This window comes from Mauremys reevesii, linkage group 12 (genome assembly GCF_016161935.1).
Source record: "Mauremys reevesii isolate NIE-2019 linkage group 12, ASM1616193v1, whole genome shotgun sequence".
Lineage (NCBI taxonomy): Eukaryota > Metazoa > Chordata > Testudines > Geoemydidae > Mauremys > Mauremys reevesii.
Genome location: NC_052634.1, coordinates 20,501,856 through 20,508,951, shown reverse-complemented (window position 1 = coordinate 20,508,951; position 7,096 = coordinate 20,501,856). Strand labels below are relative to the sequence as shown.

General features: G+C 51.0%; 1 non-coding gene across 1 annotated transcript; it reads left to right on the top strand.

Annotated features, from left to right (window-relative positions):
* Positions 1-4,880: 4,880 nt before the first annotated feature.
* Positions 4,881-4,952, top strand: TRNAC-GCA. The gene has a single exon. It is a non-coding gene; the product is annotated as a tRNA-Cys (tRNA).
* Positions 4,953-7,096: the final 2,144 nt, after the last annotated feature.

The window sequence follows — 7,096 nt, the reverse complement described above, 5'->3', positions numbered from 1 at the left end:
ACTGAACCTAACAGGTAATGATCAAGGGATCCCTCTCCTGCCATCCATCTCCACCCTCTGACAAACAGAGGCTAGGGACACCATTCCTTACCCATCCTGGCTAATAGCCATTCATGGACTTAACCTCCATTAATTTATCTGCAAAAAGAAAGATGAGTTCTTGTGGCACCTTAGAGACTAACAAATTTATTTGAGCATAAGCTTTTGTGGGCTAAAACCCACTTCATCAGATGCATGCAGTGGAAAATACAGCAGGAAGATATAGATATACACAGAGTACATGAAAAAATGGGTGTTGCCATACACACTATAACAAGAGTGAGCAGTTAAGGTGAGCTATTATCAGCAGGAGAAAAAACCTTTTGTAGTGATAATCAGGATGGCCCATTTCCAACAGTTGACAAGAAGGTGTCAGTAACAGTAGGGGGATAAATTGGGGAAATGGTTTGACTTTGTGTAATGACCCATCCACTCCCAGTCTTTATTCAAGCCTAATTTAATGGTCTCCAGTTTGCAAATTAATTCCAATTCAGTAGTCTCTCATTGGAGTCTGGTTTTGAAGGTTATTTGCTGTAATATTGCGACTTTTAGGTCTATCATCGAGTGACCAGGGAGATTGATGTGTTCTCCAACTGGTTTTTGACTGTTATAATTCTTGACATGTGATTTGTGTCCATTTATTATTTTACGTAGAGACTCTCTGGTTTGGCCAATGTACATGGCAGAGGGACATTGCTGGTAATAGCATATATCACATTGGTAGATGTGCAGGTGAATGAGCCTCTGATAGTGTGGCTGATGTGATTAGGTCCTATGATGGTGTCCCCTGAATAGATATGTGGACAGAGTTGGCAACGGGCTTTGTTACATGGATAGGTTCCTGGGTTAGTGTTTTTGTTGTGTGGTTGCTGGTAAGTATTTGCTTCAGGTTGTGGGGCTGTCTGTCTCCCAAGATCTGTGAGAGTGAGGGATCGTCCTTCAGGATAGGTTGTAGACCCTTGATGATGATTAACCAAGTGGCATGACCCCCTCATTTGGCCCTGTGGAATGTAGAATTCCAGCCCTGGGACACTGAGGAGGGGAGGAGTCAAAAATGTCCCCTTCAATTATTACCTCCTCTCCAGAGCGCAGGTGAGAATCTACAATCCTCTCTCCCCCACAGCCCCTGTGCCAGGATCCCTTAAGCAAAGCCTGGAGTCCTGCCCCTGGCGTCTGTACTATTGACAAAGACTAAGTGACAGGGACAAAACACTCAAATCCCGCCTGGTGTGGGGAGCCAGGTTTGCTCTTCAAATTCTGTCGTTGGTACATTTCCAGGTCTGGAAACACAGCATTGAATGGGAAGCTGCCTGCAGAACAGTTACACTGCACAGAGCTCCTGTGGAGGAGAGGTGGGAATTAGTAACATTTTGAGGATCGTTTGGGAAATGAGCCTTTGCTCACAAGGTTTGTCTCTGTTCATATTTCACTTTCAGGTGTTATGTTGAGGGATCTTTAGTATATTTTTGTGAGGTTAATAACTATCTCCTCAACTTAAAAATTGGTGTCACTTGCATCTCCCTGTGAAAATACAACTGACACGTGTGGCTTTCTACAAGGGGTCATGATGTTAAAGTTGGGGAATTCAGTCTCTGTACTTCTGTGGGGGGAGGGTTGCTTTTTTACAGCTGCCTCACGGCCAGGCACACCAGGCTGTTGGCTGCACCCACTGTACTTGCCAGGGGCCTCTGCTGAACCCTGGGCGGCTGCACTGCCGTGCTGGGGTGACTCTGCAGGTGGAGAAGCTGCTGTGGAGCAATGTAGAGCAGGTGCAGGAAGGAGACGGGGTCACTATTCTCATTCTGAACTGCACAATTTTCCAAATTTGGGACTAGATTCATAGATTCATAGACTTAAGGTCAGAAGGGACCATTATGATCATCTAGTCTGACCTCCTGCACAATGCAGGTCACAGAATCTCACCCACCCACTCCTGTAACAAACCTCTAACCTATGTCTGAGTTACTGAAGTCCTCAAATCGTGGCTTAAAGATCTCAAGGTGCAGGGAATCCTCCAGCAAGTGACTCGAGCCCCATGCTGCAGAGGAAGGCAAATGTCCGAGAACAATTCTAAGAGGAAGGTGAATGCAGAGCTATGACACTGGAGATGCCCAGACCTCCAATGGGGGCAGCATGGAAATTAATAATGGGAAGATCATTTGCGAAATTAGTTGTCACTGGCAAGATTTGTCTCTGTTCCTATTTCACGTTGTGGTGTTAGTTAGAGGAATCAGGACAGATTTTTACTATATTGATTAAACACTTAATTTTATTTACCCAAGCCAAAAACTTAGTGTCACATATTTTTTCTCTGTCCTAGCAAGAATTAATTGAATTTTGTGACTTTCTGGAAAGTGCAGCAAGATTAAATGTGAGGAATTCAATCTCTGTGTTTGTGAGCTGATGTTTTCCTCTCACAGGTCAGTGCCTGCATTGAAATACCAAGAGGGATCTAAGGGCTGGTGTAAGCTGGGCACTTCATTGGCAGAGCGATGTCTCTCAGGGTGTGAACCACCCCCACCCCCCAACCCATAGAGTTAAGGTGACCTAAGCCTGGGTTAGATAGTGCTAAAGAAAAGGAAGAATTGTTCTGTCCATGTAGCTATTAGATGGATGGGGAAAACCTCTCCAGTCACTGTCTACTCCAAAGTGCTATAGCAGTGCCACAGCAGCATTTTAAGTGTCAACAGAGTGCAAGTAGATCTGGCTCCAGTTTGCATTCTGGATGCTCAGGCACTAAGACTACAGTAATAATAACTACAGTGCAGGCGTAGTTGGCAGGATTTGAACCTGCGCAGGGAGACCTCCCAACAGATGTCTAATCCACCGCCTTAACCACTCAGTCACAACTATTTGGTATACAGCTGCTACACTACACAATGATTCTGTTCTCACTGAATTGTCACTTCAAATTGCTCAGACCAGCTTCCCCAGCACACTCATGGCTGCATTAGTGTAAGTGTGTCCTTGGCTGAACAGCGACAATTCCTGCCCATTTCCCTTCCAGCTGGAGCAGGATGAGAGTGTGTTTGTGTTAATGACATTGCTGTAGATTGTTGTTCATTCCCCACTCTGACAATTCAGACAGTCCCTTTCCCATTCAACTCTCCAGCACATCGTTCCAATAGCAGGTGGCTGGATTTCTCTGGGGCACTGAAATTTTTGCAGGGGGCTGGTGCATGAACTCAGCCTTGCATTCCACCCTTGATGTTTCATGGACTAACAACAGCAGCAGAAAGAAAGAGCCGAGCCAATATCTCCCTGCCAGGGATGTAGGTGCCACGTCCCCTCTGTCTGACCATCGCATTGCAGGAGAGGAGGGTTCACTGGAATCGAACGCCCTGGCTCAGACCAGAGACACAGGGAGGTTTTGCTGTTCATGGATCTGTGCAAAGGAAATTGTGTCTCTGTGTGAAATTGAGGCAGGAAATGAAACACCCAATGCCCTAAGGAATGTGGGTGAAGGACTCGGTCTGAGCAATGATTTAAAAGGGGTTTGTTTCAATTTATTGGCCTGATTAAAACTATGGCTAAAAGCCCCCTGTAACAGGGGCTGCAGGACAGGACAGGCAGATCTGCGCGGAGTGTTCAGAGCTGCCCCGTATCTGCCCTTTCTCTGCACCGCCCCTGCTCCCAGAATGCACCAGGCCCTGGACTGAACTCTTCCCCTGTGGGCCAAGCTGGTTTCGTTTGCTGTGATCCTGTTGGCTTGGCGAGGGGGAAGTGACAGTCTCACCCCAGAGCCAACGCCCCCCTGTCACCCAGCCCCCCTGACCCCCAGCAGTGCAGGTCAGCCAGGAGCTGGGCCCTGCCAGGCACTCAGGGGCGTCTCCCCTGCAGCTGGGGGCTCTCCCCAGCGTGGTCTGTGGGAGCTCGCGCACTAATGGGGCAGCGGCAGCAGCCGCGTGGTGGGTTGGGCTGGTGACCCGGGTCCATCTCCTGGGGTTGGCTGGGATCATGCTCAGGTGACTGGCCCCAGCCACCAGCCGAGCCCCACGGCCACGCTGCTGCTGTTACCACACTAGCCCCTCACGCCCCCATTCCCTCAGTGAAGCCAGGAGAAGGTTTGCAGGGAGGAGGTGGGAAAGGTTTGACCCCAATATCCCAGAGCTGATTCTCCCCACAAAGGGGTGTGTGCATGTGGTGGGTGCCGTGTGCAACGCCCTGTGCCCATGAGGAGGGGACCGGAGCTCTGCTGGCGGGAAGATTTATCCTGCAGGAGCCCTGCCTCCCTCCCCCAGGGGTTCCCCTGGAGCAGAGAAGCTTTGAATCCTCGCTGGAGACTAGAGACGCCCGAGCAGCACAAGCTGCCTGGCAGAGGTTCTGGATCAGGGCCTCACGGGCACATTGGGTTCATTCCCTCAGGGCTGCCCTGCCCTGTGCCAGGGCTGCTCTCACTCCCCAGCACAGAGGGGGCTGCAGGCTCTTTGCCAAGCTGGGTCCCAGCTCAAGGCAGATTTAACACTATCAGGGGGCCCAGGCATGTGCTGGTGCCGCTCAGGGAGGGAATCTGGGCCAAAGACTGATTAGAAATTGGGTAACACTGAAGTGGGACTAGAAAGATCCTTGCTGGGACGTGGCGGGTAGGTAGCCCCCATTGTGTACCGTGCCCTCGCCGAGAAGTCTCTGGGAGAGTGGATTCTTCCTGATGGGCCACCAGCACGTCTCACTGGTCCTGATGTCGGCTGCTCCTTTGTTGATACTGACAAGCTAGTTGTGGGCCTTCCCCACTCACCCCATAGCTCCGGAATGCACAGACAGCAACACTGGTGTGGAAGAAACAAACTCCACTCTCAGGTTTCAAGATCCTTAAGATCACTGACTTGCCAATGCAATTGTTGGGGGGTATAGCTCAGTGGTAGAGTGTTTGACTGCAGATCAAGTGGTCCTTGGTTCAAATCCAAGTACCCCCTTAAAAGCCTGGTCCTTCAACAAAAAGAATTACGTATCCATTTTCATTATGTTCAGGAGCTCCACTGACTAGGGATGCCTGAAATGAATGGAAACACTCAACACTTCCCTGTGCAAATGCATAAAAACCTAGCAAACATGTCCCTCCGACGAAATCAGTTCCAATCCTCTAAGTGTCTAGTTTATGTTTTCATCAATGAAACAAAGGCACATGAAGACACATTTGCAGGTCCTTGGCCTCCATGGGCTACAATGTGCAGAAGAACAAGAACCACATCCACTTGGGAGGCATGGACTAGTCTGTATTACATTTGGTAAGTAAGTTGCCATTGGGACTGAAAACTCTACTGGAGGTGGACAGGAGCCTGTTGCAAAAATAAAATAACCAAGATTTACCAAACTCCCTGTTACACATTCAATCCTCTCTTTTTTCTATTCTATTAAACTGGGAGCAAGTTACCAGTGACCCAGGGCTGGGGCGGAAGGAGGGTGCAGGTGGGGGGAGAAGCCCAGGGCTGGGGCAGCAGGGGGGTGTGAGTGGGGGAGCACTGGTGGGGGGAAGGGGAGAGTTGAGAGCTGGGGCAGCACAGGGTGTGTGTGGGGGAGAGCCCAGGGCAGGGGTGGGAGGGGGGTGAGTGTCAGGGCGTAGAGCCCAGGGCTGGGGCAGCAGGGGGGTGAGTGGGGAGCACTGGTAGGGGGAAGGGGAGAGTCGAGAGCTGGGGCAGCACAGGGTGTGTGTGGGGGAGAGCCCAGGGCAGGGGTGGCAGGGGGGTGAGGGTCAGGGGGTAGAGCCCAGGGCTGGGGCAGCAGGGGGGTGCGAGTGGTGGGAGGCCCAGAGCTGGGGAGGCAGGGGGTGCAGGTGTGGGGAGGGGAGAGCCCAGGGCTCGGGCAGCAAGGGGATGGGGGTGGCAGACAACATTTTTTTTGCTTGGGGAGGCAAAAAACCTAGAGCCGGCGCTGCCTCCACCTACCGTGAGGTAGGTAGGAGCCAGGGGTGGCTCTAGGAATTTCACCGCCCCAAGTATGGCAGCACTCCACGGGGGGCACTCTGGCGGTCGCCGGTCCCATGACTCTGGTGGACCTCCTGCAGACGTGCCTGCGGAGGGTCCGCTGGTCCCGCGGCTCCGGTGAAGCATCCACAGGCACGCCTGCGGGAGGTCCACTGGAGCCACCTGCCGCCCTCCCACCAACCAGTGGAGCGCCCCCTGCGGCATCCCGCCCAAAGCATGTGCTTGGCATGTTGGGGCCTGGAGCCAGCCCTGGTAGGAGCGGATCATTAGTATCCCTACTTGAAAGAGGGAGAAGCTAAGGCTGAGAAAGGAGAATTGACTTGTCTTAGGTCACACAGCCAGTCAGTGGAAGAGTTGGGAGTAGGACACAAGAGCCCTGATTTTCAAACTAACCATCAGATCTTGAATTTCAGACGTTGAATGACCTGAATAAAGTGCTCTCAGATGAGCTCCAGACCAACAACAGTGCACAGTAATTATTCATCAAGTATTTGAGGAGAACTGCAATGTTAGAGAGAATCATGAACTGCTCAGAGATCATTAATACAGCGAAGCAGCAAAATTCATCAAACATAGAACTGGTTATGACTTATTTCCTTGGTCTTAAAAGAGAACAACAAGGACCTGAGTCTCCTCCCTGTCAATAACCCCCTGCTCAGCCAATCAGGGTAGAGACAGGACGGGAGGCTGAGGGTTCTCACCAGAGAGCCCAAAGGATGGCCCAGGTCACCGGTGGGGATCACTGCCCGAGCACTATTTCAGCCCCACATTTTTGGGTGGACCTCCCAGAGTGGGAGCTGCCGAGCACTCCCCCGCAACACACACACGCACACACACACACACACCGCTCCTGCTGTTGGGAGGGGAACAGGAGAAAGGACAAAAGAAGCAAGAGATGAAGAGAAAGGAGGGAGGGATGGATGGAGGAAAAGGTGAAACAAAAAGGACAAACCCTAATGTCCCCACTGATTCTATGGGACAAAATCCCAAGTGTGAAATAAAATTCTGCCTCCTTAAGGTCATGTTTTCCATGCCTAGAATTCAACTGTCACCAGATGGATCAGACCGAACAGGTTTCAAACCTCAAGGAGGCTCTTACCTTCTAAACAGGGACGGCTGTTTTCTAGTAAAATCAC